Source organism: Pelodiscus sinensis, chromosome 24, assembly GCF_049634645.1.
Source record: "Pelodiscus sinensis isolate JC-2024 chromosome 24, ASM4963464v1, whole genome shotgun sequence".
Lineage (NCBI taxonomy): Eukaryota > Metazoa > Chordata > Testudines > Trionychidae > Pelodiscus > Pelodiscus sinensis.
The window spans coordinates 19,916,037-19,930,786 of NC_134734.1; positions in this window are offsets into that span (position 1 = coordinate 19,916,037).

The window sequence follows — 14,750 nt, forward strand, 5'->3', positions numbered from 1 at the left end:
CTGGAGCGACATCTGTCTCACACCCTGTGGGGTTCCTCCGCTTGTATCCCAGCACAAGAGAGGAAAGAGTGAGGCCTGTTCCGCCTCCAGGTCAGGTCAGTATCATCCTCTCTGTTTTGTAGGTGGAGAAACCGAGGCACGGAGTGGGTAGTGACTTGCCCACGGTCATACAGCAAAGCAGTGGCAGAGCTGGCCATAGACTCCCTGTCCCAGCACCCTAGCTCAAGTTCCCCTTGTTGACACGGGGGTGAGACGTTGTCATTGCTCTTCCGTGGCGTCCTGTGTGGTTCATGCCTGTGGCCAGCAACGTGACCCCGAGTCCCTCACTATCCCTGCCAGTGCCGCTTCCCGTCCCAGGCAAAGTTTCAGATGTTTTCCCTGCAAAGGGCTTGAGGGATCAGGGTTGAAGGCAGGGCAGGGGACCGCTGGAAGGGGGCGGATGTGAGGCAAGGCCCGAAGCTGGGATTTTCAGCAGCATGGAACCTGCCTTTGGCCTGCCGGGGCAGCAGGAGCTGGGATGTCGTGGGCAGCCATAGACTCTCTGTGCCGGGCTGTTCGGTGGGTGGAGTTGTACCACGATAGGCTTGATTGCAGCTGACTGGGAAAGGGGGCTTGAAGGAAGAGGTGTGATGCGGGGGAAGAGGGCAGAAGAGGTGTGAAGGGGGGGAATGCCAATGGAACCATAGCCACGCTGTGATTGTTGGGGTACATGTGCGTAGTGGTTCGGTAGAGCCTACTGGCAGCTATGACTGTACTTTGCTTCACAATAAACCTGTCCGGGCGCCTTCAGTCCTTATCTGGTTTGTGGTCTTTGGGGGCTCTCTTGGGGTCTTCTGTGGAGACTAAGTGCACAAGTCGACACGGCCCACATCACCGAGCACACACACAAGCAGCTGTCTGGTTACCCTCGTCGATGGAGCAGGAACCTATGGGGACCACCCCACCCGACTGACAACAGCGTGTAGACCCCAGAACTGTGGGTGTGACTAAGCCCACCGAAGTAAAAGTGGTGCCGCCTTGCGCCCGGGGGTCTTGAATCAATTTCAAGCAGGCTTGTTCGGGTTGAGCTCACATGCCGTACATTTCCAGACGCAGGGGAAAACTCTGCTCTCGTTCAAAGAGCAATGCATTCAGGGAAGGCCCAGATTAATCCAGGCGGGCCAGCGGATGGCGGTTGTCCCCTCTGGTTTGATCATCTGTGACTCTGAACAGTACTGCTCTGTACAACTACACTGGCTCTGGATCCCGGCGCATCGCCGGAGCTCCCCCGGGGCGTGCATTACGCAACGTGACTGCACATCTCTCACATGTGGTGGGTGCTCTCATCCTCTCCCCAGAGACAGAGAAAGCAAGAGAATCTATGAATCGGAGAGAACGGAGTTGAAAGGGAGCGAAACGGCCGTGCACAATTATGCACCAGTTTCCGTGCATTGGTTTTTACACTGATTTCAGTGAATTCAGGGCAGCCTCTGTAGGAAATAACAAAGAGCACCCGGAATTAATTAATTAATTAAACACGGGAATGGCTCGGGCTCCAGCCAGAAGCTGCTCTGCTCCCCACATTCTATTAATCCACAGGGCAGAAGGCAGAGGGCAAATGTCCCACCCTGCTCCCGTCCCAGGATACCTCCCACCCCCACCCTTGCTCAGCGTCCGTGCTCCATCCAAGCTGCGGCCAGCAAGGGAGAGCACTTTCAGGGAAGTGGGAACCCAGCAGAGGCCTCCCAAACTCGTTGCAGCCAGCGAGGGCCCAGCCTTAAAGGGCCAGCCTCACCGCTCGCCGTACCACTCGAGAATCCCCCCCCCCCTCCCAGGCCACACGCGAGATGGGGGATCTGGCTGCTGGGGCAGCGTCGTTCCCCGGCCGTATCGCCGCAGCAGCTGGCCTTGTTTATGTTCCCTGGGGCCTATGGTGCAGGGAACAGGGAGTGCAGCAGGAGCAGCCCAGACTGGCTTGGGATTTGTGGAAAGTGGCTCCACCCTTCCAGGGCATGTGGCTGTTGTTTGTCCCTGGCCGCGAAGGCGCCTACGTGCAGGGTGCTGTCTCCCCGGGCGGAGCAACGGGGAGGGACTAGCAGGAGCGTGAGCTCCAGGCTCCGCTTGTGCGGCACGGCATCTACCCCCACCCTTGGGATCCCAGCCCCAACCGCTGGGCCAGCTCCTCCCCTGCCAGCTCATGGCGCCCACTCCTCATGTTATTGTAGGGTTGCTCGTGATGTGAGCCCTGATCAGCACACTCTGCTTTGTTATCGTAGGGTTGCTTGTGAGCATAGCCACACAGCTTGTTAGTGTAGGCTAATGCGTGGCAGCACACACTGGTTTGTTATTGTAGGTAGGCTAACTCATGGCAGCACATGCTGGTTTGTTATTGTAGGGTCTCTTGTGAGCACCACCATGCAGCAGCCTGTTATTGGAGGCTAACGCATGGCAGCACATACTGGTTCGTTATTGTAGGGTCTCTTGTGAGCACCACCATGCAGCAGCCTGTTATTGGAGGCTAACGCATGGCAGCACATACTGGTTCGTTATTGTAGGGTCTCTTGTGAGCACCACCATGCAGCAGCCTGTTATTGGAGGCTAACACATGGCAGCACATGCTGGTTTGTTATTGTAGGGTCTCTTGTGAGCACCACCACGTAGCAGCCTGTTATTGGAGGCTAACGCGTGGCAGCACACACTGGTTTGTTATTGTAGGGTCTCTTGTGAGCACAACAGCTTGTTATTGTAGGTAGGCTAACTCATGGCAGCACATGCTGGTTTGTTATTGTAGGGTCTCTTGTGAGCACCACCATGCAGCAGCCTGTTATTGGAGGCTAATGCATGGCAGCACATACTGGTTCGTTATTGTAGGGTCTCTTGTGAGCACCACCACATAGCAGCCTTTTATTGGAGGCTAACGCATGGCAGCACAATGCTGGTTCGTTATTGTAGGGTCTCTTGTGAGCACCACCACGTAGCAGCCTGTTATTGGAGGCTAACGCATGGCAGCACATACTGGTTTGTTATTCTAGGGTCTCTTGTGAGCACCACCACGTAGCAGCCTGTTATTGGAGGCTAACGCATGGCAGCACATACTGGTTCGTTATTGTAAGGTTGTTTGCGTGCACTGACCCACTCCCACCCGTTTGCAGCAGCATGAGATGTCTCAACACTTCCCAGCACGCCGCAGCCCAGTGCCGCCGCTTTCCTTCCTCTTCCCTCCCGGTCCAGAGCGCCAGCCCGGTAACAACCCCACCCCCACCCGGTTCTCACATCCCTGGTGGCAGGCGGCTGAGGGGCGTCTGGAGCTCTCCCCGATGCCCGAAGCCAGCAGCAGGTTCTGGGAGCCCCAAGGCCCAGCGCGTTCCTGCGTTGGACAGATGGGAAAAGCCCCAGATCTCAACTCCCAGGGGGCCAGCTGAGGCCAAGCCAACACTGTTCCCAGGCCTTGGGTTTGCCCCGGAAGCCCATGGCCCTGCCTGGGGGATGAGCAGCTGGGAAATCCCACTGTGCAAGAAGTGGAGGGTATAAACTCAGCAGGGGGCGCTCTTCCCTCTGGGCTAGGGCTGAGCTCCAAGGGATGCGGTGGAGCAGGGTGGCTGATTTGGGACAGGCTCCATGCGGACCTCAGTGGGGGGGTTAGAAGGTGCCGTCCCTTCGTCAGGCCCTGGCCCGGCGGCCTGCGGGCTCACCCCGACCCACGGCGGATTTGAAGCAAACGGGAGCGTTGCTGGTTCCCAGCAGCCGCCATCCCACCCCCCAGGCCTGGGGCGCGACCCCTTGTTTGAAAACCCCTGGTCTTTGTAGTCCCACATGCCCTGCTTCCGGCTCAGGGGTCCCATGCAGCACGGTACCTGCCGTCCAGCAGCTGTTAGCACCTGACGCTTCCATGGATCGGGGGAAATCAAGCCAACCCCACAGTGCACCTGTCAAACGGCGCCGCCGCACAGGCCGGGGCAGAGCAATTCGTGTGCAAACCCTTCCCAATCGCCTCCGCTGCCCCCCACTCCTGCCCCAGGGCAAAGTCTTTCGTAGGTCACACGGTTCCCTCCCTAGGAACCCAGCACGGGGGCAGAAAGGCCCTGCAGGCAGCCCGGGGCTGGCGTTAGCTTCACTGATGCCAGGCAGGTGGAACTGGCCTGGCTGGGCACGTGCAGGGCAGCCTGCCCGGGAAGTACCTGGCAGCACCTTCCAGGCCGTGGGTGCTCGTGAGTCACGTCCTGGAGAGCGCAGAGCAGGTGAAACCCCGATCAGCCTGCCCGAGCCGTGCCAGAGTCCAGGGTGCCCAGCCCAGAGCGGCAGGCAGGACGGCAGGTGAACATGGGCACGCCTGGAAAACAGCCTCATCCCCCCGAAGGGCCATTGCAGGGGTCTCGGGTGTGGGTGTAACTCAGACCCCCCCGTTTTCCGCCTGTGGCCCACAATGGTTGAGTCTCCTGAGGGTTGTAACATTTTGGTCTCAGCCTGGTTGTCGTGCTTGGATGGTGTCTGGAATATAGAGACAGTCGGACAAGACAATCTGACCGTAGCCTCTTAGATGCTGTGACTAGGGCTACCTGGAGGGTGCGAGGAGGCATGATGGGATAGGTACCGTTTCTCACGGGTCCTTGTTATACCCAAACCAGCTTGCCCCTAGGAGAACTAATGGGGCAGCCCCAGGCTCAACTCTGGTCCACTAGCGTTAGGATCTGTAGCCCATAAGGCTGGTTCACCTAACCCCTTGCAATGGGATGGGTTTATGCCCTGCTGGTTCTCCTGCAAATTGTTTCCAGTCTCTGAGTCCCAGGCTATGAGGAACCTGATCTGCTTGGGGACGCTTCCCAGCCGGGAGGGCCATAGAGGCAGATCCCATGTGGGGCTCCCTGGTATAGCTGGGCAAAATAATAATAATCACCAAAAAACCCACACAGCAAAAAGTCCAGACACGGCGGCACTGAAACGTGTCACCCATTCATGTCGGTTTCACGGAATTGTTCACATAAAAAAAAAAACACACGCAAAAAACAATCAATGGACATTTCCCCTTCCAAAAAAAAAAGAAAATTCCAAAAGAGGCCTCCGAATGTTTTGACTTTCTGTTTTGAAAGTGATGTTGGTTTTCTCGGACAGCATTTGCCAGTATAGCTCGTTCGGTGATAGATGCCCTGGGAAAAAAAAGAGTCAACAGATGTGGAGTAGCTGTGGTGACTAGGCATTCTCATTTGTTGTCAGTCAGAAAAACACCACTGTTGGAAGTCAGGATGTGAATGGTAAACCAGTTAACCGGTGGGGCATGGAGCAGCCCCTGCCCGTGGGGGGCCAGGCCCAGGATGGGATCCGCTCTAGCCCAGCCACAACCTGGATTCCCGCCCTCCCTCATCCATCCCCATTTCATAGGTTAATCGGTTAAAAATAAAGTTTAACCAGTTAACTAATTAAACAGGATTTTATATCCCTAGTTTAAAGGGTAAACTCTTTGTCTCTCTCTCTCTCTCTGCTGGGGACTGACTGGCTACCTGCCCATCACTCAGAGCTTTGCATATCTTGTGGCAGAGAGTTCCACAGTTCAACGGTGTGACTAACATTTAAAAAGCCACTAGATAAGAGTCCTAGAGTCCGAGGCCAGAAGGAACCACTGTGATCATCTGGTGTGCCCTCCTGGGGAACGTAGGCAGGCCAGAGACCAGCCTGGAAAGCAACACTGTCCAAAACTGAAACGGAACCATGTCATCTGGAGCCGAACAAAAGGCTTTGTGGGACCTGAAGTGCTCTTTTCCCCCCTCAACGTTTCAATTTGCCACAATTTTTTTGGGGGGGGGGAGGGAGAAGCTCCTTTTCACATTCACATCCATCAGTTCCCCCCCTCCCCTGATTCTTTCAGACTTTCCAGGGAGCTGAAAACTCAGCTACGGAAAGCACTTTTCTTCCAGGACTGCGGTTCTCGCTTGGTCCCGTGACGATGCTTATGTCTCTGCTCAACTCCACCACAAGAGTTTCTGCATGTGCTGTTTCTACATGTGCTGCTGAGCTTTGCACAGGAAAGAACATGTTGTTCTAGATGGGGCTTTTCTTAGCCTTCCGGAGGAAGTCAGCACTGTAGGGCAGACCAGAGACTGGCGACCGGGGGCTGACAATGCAAGGTGGTGCGTGGGCTGGGATGTGTTTCCGCGCTGAGAGCTGGCAATGCAGATTGCTGCTTGGGAGCTTGCATAGGGACTGGGCTGGAAGAAACCAGAGGGGAGCCTGATGGGGAGGCCCAGCGGATGGACCCTGTTGTTGTTTTGGCGAGCAGGACTAACGCCCCTCGCGCAGTGGGTCTCAAAGTGGGGTCTGCGACTGTCTTGCAGGCAGGCTGCAGGTTTGGGGCTTATCCACCCTGCAGCAGGGAGCCTGGGCTGGACTCCAGCCCCCTCCACCCAAGTCTGGAGCACCAATGCCGGCTTCCCCCTGCAGGGGGTGGGCTCATTGGCTGGGGGGATTGGCAGTGTAGGATTTCACTCACCTGGAGGCTTTCCCCATTGCTCCCATTGGATGGAATCATGGCCAATGGGAGCAGTGGGGGCGGTGCCTGGGAGCAGCAGGAGGCACGGAGGCAGGTAAGCGCCTCCTACCCCTCTCATGCCCAGAAACCTTTTTACACCAGCCCCTTCCCCCATCAAGATCCCACACCCCCAGTCCGCTCTTGCACCCTCCGATCCACCCAGGCCCCCCCACCCTGCTCCTCCACCCAAACTACCTCCCAATCAGACTCTACCTCCCGCCCACTATTGCATCCTCCCTCCCGGCCAGACCCCCACCCCCACTCCCTCCTGCACCCATTTTGTCATCATGGGTGATTGGCTGGTGGTCCATGGAAAGGTCTGCATTGAGCAGGCCAAAAAGCTTGAGAACCACTGCCCTAGCGCTATACCTCGTTCAGTGATAGCTACCCCAGGAAAAAATAGTCAACTGATACACAGTTACGGTGATAGCGAGGTATCTTCTTAAGCAGTCATTTGCCTGTCAGTCAGAAAAGCACCAGTGTCTTTGTCTCTGACTCTGTCTCTCTCTGCTAGGGACTGTCTGGATACCTGTCCAGGACTAAGATCTTAGCATATCTTGCAGCAAAGAGTTCCACAGCTCCACTGTGCACATAAAGTCTTTCCATGCCTCAGTTTGAAGGGTATTGTGTTTTAGTTCTATGGCATGCCTCCAATGTGAGGATTCAAGCCAGGAATCCTGATAAGGAGATGGACAAGTGGCGGAGAAGGGAGATCTCTTTTCTGGGTTATACCCACCTGCTTCATTTGCCTTATTTTATTTCCTGGAAAAATACCCACAAATACAGTGGCAGGACAAGCTTCATGTGTCAAACTTATTTCACAGCAGTCACCTCATGGCCTTTCGGGTGGGGGTGAAGTTACCAGTCTTCCAGCCTGCTGCGGTAGATTAATTCCCATCATCACCAACCCAGGGTGGATTTGTCTCCGCAACTTGAAAAGTCTTGAAAAGTCTCCGCAACTGACGAGACATGTCCATGCGTGTTCTGGTCCTTCAGTGACAAGGGGCATGGAAAGATCCTCGTAAACAGATCCCTCCTGGCTTCCATCCGTCCCACGCAAGCGGAGTGCTTGGCTTCCACTTCGGAATGTTTCTCCCCATTAATTCGTTACGTAATTTAATTGCCGCTCATTAACTTCTTGGGCAACTCCCCCGATGCAGCAACGCTGGGGGAAAGTAATGAGTAGTTGGCAGAACGCACCGACACCTTCCCCCCACCTGAGCCTGGCTGCGGGCAACAATTGTTCACGTCACTCCGCCGTGTCTAATTCACAGGCACCTGGAAGCCTCCGTGGCTAGGACAGCACATCCTGTCCTGCAGCACTTCAACCTGCCTGCGGCTACTGCCACAGGCCCAACGAGTGGAGGAGGGGAACTGGCCCCAGCTCGGGTATTTACTCCTGACAGCCTAACCAGGCCTGGGGAAATCTCCAGCCTGCAGGCCACACACGGTTGGTCAGGGTTAGCCGTTGGCAGATGGTTTGTTTTCCTGAGTGTCCGCAGGCCTGGTCTCTTGCAGCTCCTATTGGCTGCGGTTCACCAAGCCCGGCCAATGGGAGCTGCAGGGCTCCATGCCTGCAGATGCTCAGGTAAACAAAGCATCTGGCGGCCAATCCCGTGCAGCCGGAGGTTCCCCACCCCTATGAGATGGGACAGGTCCGTGCTGGCACTTGGATCAGAGCTGGCACTTGGCCTAGACCAGTGGTCCCCAACCATTTGAGGTTGCCGGGCGCCAGGGGGCGTGGCCGTTCGCCGGCCGGGCGCCAGAGGGCGGGGACACTTGCGCGCCCGGGGGCGTGGCCCCCCCATGCGCCGCGCGCCTGGGTGCAGGGCCCCCTCCAAGCGCCGCGCACCCGGGGCCGGCACTCCCTCCAAGCGCCGCGTGCCCAGAGTGCGGGCGGCCAATCCACGGCGCTCCCGGGGCTGGTGCTCACTGTGCGCCATGCACCCGGGGCTGTCTCCGTCTCCGGCACCATGCATCCACCACGTGCCTTGGGCCAGGCCAGCCCTGAGCACTTGGCAGACGCACACAAATGCCCCCGCGGGTGCCATGGTACCCGCGGGCACCGTGTTGGGGACCACTGGCATAGACAGATTAAGTAATTGCTTAGGCCACCAAGGATTGGAGGCTGGATGGTAGTTCCTCTGTACCTGAAACCCCCATTGCTCTGCAGAGCAGAAAGGGATAGCACCTGGGTATGCATATGTGCCTGTGTCCATCTGTCTGCATATGCATACACGTGAGTGCATGGTTCTGTGTGCGTATGCATACAAGTGTGTACATATGCATATACATGTAACTGCGCAGATTTGAACCAGGGATTTCTGCAGTGGCTTAGCCAGGATCTTCTACCGCTTGAGCGATAAAGCCAGCTTGCTCTCAGCTTAGGCTGTAGAGCTCCCTTGTTCTTATCTCTCGCTGTAAGCGGTCTGAGCGCCACCACATGGGACAGTGAACCACACTAGGGGTGTGGGTTACACACGCAGGAGGATGTTTATGTGGAGATGTGTGTACATGTGCAAGTGTGCATGTGAGGGTGTATATGTGTGTGCGTGTACATGTGCATGAGAAAATCCAGAGAAGAGCAACAAAAATGATTAAAGATCTAGAAAACATAAGCGATGAGGCAATATCAAAAACACTGGGTTTGTTTAGTCTGGAAAAGAGAAGATTGAGAGGGGACGTGGTAACGGTTCTCATGTACATAAAAGATTGTTACAAGGAGGAGGGAGAAAAATTGTCCTTGGCCTCTGAGGACAGGACAAGAAGCAAGGGGCTTAAATTGCAGCAAGGGAGGTTTAGGTTGAACATTAGAAAAAACTTCCTGTCCGGATACAACCGGCGCCCAGGCGGGCGGACGGCGGGAGGTAAACAAGCCGAGGCTGGGCGGGCGTGGGGCGGTAGCCCCTACCTGGGACACCATGTTTGTGCTGGGAAAGGCAGGCTGGCCCCGGGGAGTCGGGAAGCACTGGAATAAATTGCCCAAGGAGGCTGTGGAATCGCCATGACGGGATATTTTAGAGCAGGTGAGACAGACATCTGTCAGGGATGGTCTAGATTAGGTGAGAGCAAACTTTTAGGCCTGAGGGCCACACTGATCTGTATGGAGGACCGAGTAGGGAAGGCTGGGGGAGGCTGTGATTCCCCAAAGAGCCAGGCATAGCCCAGTCCCCGCCCCCAGTCTAACCTCCTTAAGCCCCCCATCTGGTTTAGAAAATGCTTAGTCCTTGCCTGGCTTCAGTGCAAGGAACTGAACTTGACGACCTCTGGAGGTCCCTTCCAGTCCCACCATTCTGTATGTCAGTATGGGGAGGAAGTGTGTGTGCATGTGTGTGTCCGTGTGCGTACATATGTGCGTGTGTGTACATGGATGTGGCGGGGGAGGGGTGTGTGCACGCGCCAAGGCGAGTGTGAGTTTGTGCACATACGTGTGCATGCCTGCGTGTGCCTGCGTGTCCGTGTCTGCGTGCATGCCTCTGTCCAGCTGCATGTGTGAGCACAGGTGTGCGTGTTTATGTGGACATGGTAGGGAGTACGCCTCTGTGTGCGCGCATGTGTGTACGTGCGTGTGTGTGTGCACGTGCTCAGGCCCCCATGTCGTCAGCCTCCCGAGGGCCCAACAGCGACTGCTCCTTGCTGATAAGAGCTCCCAGCCCTGCCAAGGAGACCCCGCGGCTGCCGTGGGCGGACCCGCTCCAATGCAGCCGCACGCTCAACGCCTCTTGGGAGGGGAGGGCGCGCTGGCCTGACAGGAATCATCAGGGCTGAGCAGGGAGGCTGGGAAATGAGTCTCCCCCTGTGGCTGCATGTCCCATTTGTCAGGCACTGTGGGGCCTGCTGAGAGGGCAGCGCTCCAGGGCCCTGGACACCCCTCCTCTCTCAGCCTCTCTTGCCCCCGCGGGCTCTGGGTGAACCCACAAAGCGCTGGACGCGGCACAGGCTGATACATGAGTTGCCAGGGGACGGGGCACGTGGGTGCTTTGGCCACCCCTCAATCCGCCCCCTGTGCCGGGAGTGGGGGTCGCAGGACCCTCTCCACGAGCCGGGGAGCACGGGGGGGGGGATTCTCAGGGGCCGTTTGCACCCACCCGAAGGCCCCTCGCGACGCCAGAGAAGCCGGGGGGGGGGGGGGGGGCTTGAGAACAAGCCCCACAGTGTAACCAGAGAACCAGGCCTGTGGTATGACCCAAAATGGGGCCCTTCCCGACTCCCCGGGGCCAGCCTGCCTTTCCCAGCACAAACATGGTGTCCCAGGTAGGGGCTACCGCCCCACGCCCGCCCAGCCTCGGCGTGTTTACCTCCCGCCGTCCGCCCGCCTGGGCGCCGGTTGTATAATCCCAGGGTTACTGCCCCCGCCACCGCACGGATTTCGCAACCCATTGCTCCGTGCGAGAGGAAAACATTCCCTGGACTTTCTCAGACAAAGCTGCCGCATCCTGTCCCTTTCGCTCCTGCCCCCGGACGGCGGGGGGGAGGGGTTGATTTTTCATTTTGGGGATTTTTTATTTCTGCTGGCCCACCGAAAAAACCAGTCGGGGGCTGCACACAAGTGAGAAGCTAACAAACATGGCCCCCGACTGAGGAGAAAGACCCTGCCCAAATTCCCCTCGCACATTGGAGCCTAGGGGGGGGACTTGGGCTAGTAGATTTTGTGTGCGCCAGCCCTGCGGTGGGGTGACGGAGCGGGGGGAAGCCGGAGTGCTCGCCCAGGCTCCCCAGTGCTGGAAGGGGGAGCCCTGAAACTTGGAGGCCGGATCCAGGCAAGCTGGGGGCTGCATCCGGCCCCTGGGCCTCAAGGTCCCCACCCTTGGCGTAAAGGGGTAACCGGTTAGCCGCTAAGCATCATCCTTACTGGGTGATGCTTATGGGTAACCAGTGGCCCAGCCGAGCTGGAACAATCCCCCTCCCGCAGCTTCATGGCGCAGTGTGGCAGGCCTGGCCCAGCTCAAGCAGCCCCCTGCGTCACACCAGGGATGGGGGGCTGCTCCAGCATGGCCAGGCTCGCCGCTGCTCCAAGGTTAACTGGTTAGCGTTTAACCCGTTAGCATATTAACCGATAATCGCCAACCCTTAACCCAGCTGTTCACCTGGGGCTGGTGCTCTAGGGGTGGGGGAGTGGGGCAGCGAGTGAAGCAGATCTGGGGGCAGGCAGCCCAGCGCGGTCATGGCTATGGGGCCCGGCGTTCCTGCAGGGAGAGCTGGTCGCTCCGTGGCAGGATTGCGCAGACTGCGATGAACACGGCCGGTTTCTGACGGAGCCGGTTCCCTGTGCCTGGGAACCTGGCGGCCCTGAGATTACATCTACACGGGATAAAATAACCCATCCCTGGCCTGGGGAGATAGAAGGTCCCATTATTCAGGCTCCAGACGGAGCCCATGTAACCCACACACCTAGTGGGTGTGGTTCACTGTCCCATGCGGTGACACGTAGACCACTTACAGTGAGAGATGAGACGAAGGGAGCTCTACAGCCTAAGCTGCATGCCAGCTGGCTTCATAGCTCACACTGTAGTGGCACTTACTCCAATGGCCTAGGTTCAAATCCATGTCGTGGTAGTTACACCCTGTGACAGGGCGCTCGCCCTGCACTGGCCCTTTAAGGGCAGACCCCGGCCTGAACCAGGGCCGGGGAGTTTAGCCCAGCTGAGGCTGTACTAGCCCATTAGGGCCCAGCTGGGCGCTATAATAGAGGATGGGCTGCTGCTGTGAGAAGGAAGCAGTGAGAACCTGGCTGCTGAGGGAGGAGGAGGCTCCCTGGAGCTGGGGGAGGCCAGGCAGGGCTAGGGGAGCTCTGGCCAGCAAATCCCCAGACTGCAGGGCTTGAAAGAAGGCCTGATGAAGGAACATCGACCCCCGGAAGGGGGGCTCAGAGACAGACTTGGGCACTGCCGGAGGGCAGTGTGGCGAAGAGGATGCCGCAGCCGGGAGTAAAGAGGGGAGACACCACCCCAGAGAAGGCACCCTACCCGCTGAGGGAGCCAATTCCTGAGGACAGACGGCAGGGGGGTTACGGCGGTGAGTGCACCCCCTCACACACCCATACATCTCCATGGTGATTTTTCAGTTGGCCTGGGCCACTGTGGCTGTACTGAGGGTCTTTTGTCCCTGTGTAGACTCATCCTGGCTTCCAGACTCCCCAGTTACTCTATCCCTGGGGGAACAGATCATACCAAGAGTTCTGGCTCCAAGGCTGTCAGATGGAAGTGGTGTACTAGCTAGTTCAGTCCTGGTCTAATGAGTGCAGCTGGGCCCTAATTAAGCCTCCAGATTGGCCTAGCTAGCTGAGGGGATCAGCACAGCTGCTCTGAAAAGCACCAGCAGCTGGCTGCTTAAAATATTTGCTCAAGACTGTATCAGCTTCTGGCTTTGGTCCAGGCCTGTTCTACTTTTCTCAGAATCCAGGTAACTTGGTCTGGACTCTGTCCACTCTGACTTCTGGCTGTAGGAATTAACTCTTTGGCCCTCACTTCTGTTTCCCAGCTCGGACCACAGGGTGAAACCCCCTCCACCTCCCAGTCCCTGGCTCCAAGTTGCGATGGGTGGAGAATTTTGAAATCTGTGAGGCCTATTCTGAAGGGGAAGGACACCAAAGTTTGAAATCTTGACATCTGCCCTGAAATGGAATTCCTGGTCTCTACCTTGCTCTAATTAGCATCAGGGGAATGTGTTCTGTAAATTAACCTCAGTCAGCCCTGGCCTCTGCTAGCTCACGGGTTAATATCTGTACTAGCCTGTCACCATGACTGTCATGGGTTATTTTCCCAGCTCATTGCTTTCCCCCTAGCTCAGTGGCTCTCAAACTTTTTGGCCCGCGGCCCATCCTGCTCAACGCAGACTTTCCCACGGACCACCAGGCAACAACCCTTGATGATAAAACGGGTGCAGGAGGGGTTGGGGGAGCAGGGTCTGGCAGGGGGCATGCTGTAGAAGCAGAGTGGGGAGGGTGGGGGGAAGGGAGGATGCTGGGGGGGTGCAAGGTCTCAGTGGGAGGGTGGTGTGCGAGGGGGTGAGGTGCAGGGTCTGGGCATGGGGGACTTTTACTTGCCTTTGTCTCCTACTCCTCCCCCAATCTCCATCCCCTGCTGCTCCCATTGGCTGCGATTCCGGCCAATAGGAGCACGGGGAAAGTCTCCAGGTGAGCGGTTTCCTATACTGCCTGTTCCCCCAGCCAGCAGGAGGGGGAGCGGCAGCGTATGGAGTTGCTTCCTCCCGCCATGAGCTGGATCCATCCTGTGAGGCTCCTCCCTACCCCCCCACCGCTGCAGTGGGGAGCCGGTGCTGGTGCTCCAACCTCATATGGGAGGGGGAGTTGTGGGGCTAGAGCACCAGTGTAGGCTTCCTGCTGCACGGGGCCTGGGTAAACCCCAAGCCCACAGCCCTCCTGCAAGACAGTCACTTCAAGACCCACTGGCCTAGCTGCTGTCTCATCAGAATGCATCCTGTTCCTAGCCCATGCGCGATAAAGGGGCTCGTTCAACCCTGCGCAGGGTTATTTTTATGCAGCGACTCAGCAGAAAGAAGCTATTCCAAGTCCCCTCATCCGCTCCCTGCAATGGCACAGGCTGAGCGGCCAGCTGCGAGGCGCTGAGCTAAGCAAAGCTCTGGAATCTGTGTTCGCAAAGGCTCAGCAGGGGGCGCGGCCGCCTTGCTGTATGAAATGAACATCTGGGAGAGGGAACAGGCCGTCCCCTGCCCGGCAGGCCAAGCGATTGGGGCGGTGGCTGAGAAAATGCAGCATCAGCTTCTTGGGCCACACCGGGTTGTTTACACCGTTTTATATTGATCAGATGCTGGGAAATGAACAACAAGGGAGGGGTCACTTGGTGATTCCCTGTTTCTGTTCACTCCCTCTGGGGCACCTGGCATTGACCGAGGTCGGAAGACAGGAGACTAGCTGGACTTTGCTCTGATCCAGTCAGCCTGTTCCTATGATCTGTTATAGAGATGAGTAGGTGACAGAGAGCAGGAAAATTTGGCCCTTAAAATGTCCTTGCTCTTGTCTGGCATCTTCCCTCTCTTCACGTCGAAAGGAGGGCAGTATCGGGAATTCCTGGTACACCGGGGGAAACTGAGGCACAGAGCAGGGCAGGGAGTTGGCCAAAGTCACCCAGCAGGCCAGAGGTCTGAATCGCTTCCCAGAACCAAACCCCTCTGAGAGGTGTGTGAACGTGTTACTGCCCTTGACTTCCCAGCCTTCCGTCTGTTCGCAGGGTGGCTGCAGCCCTTTACGGAGCAGATGTCTGCACTGTGC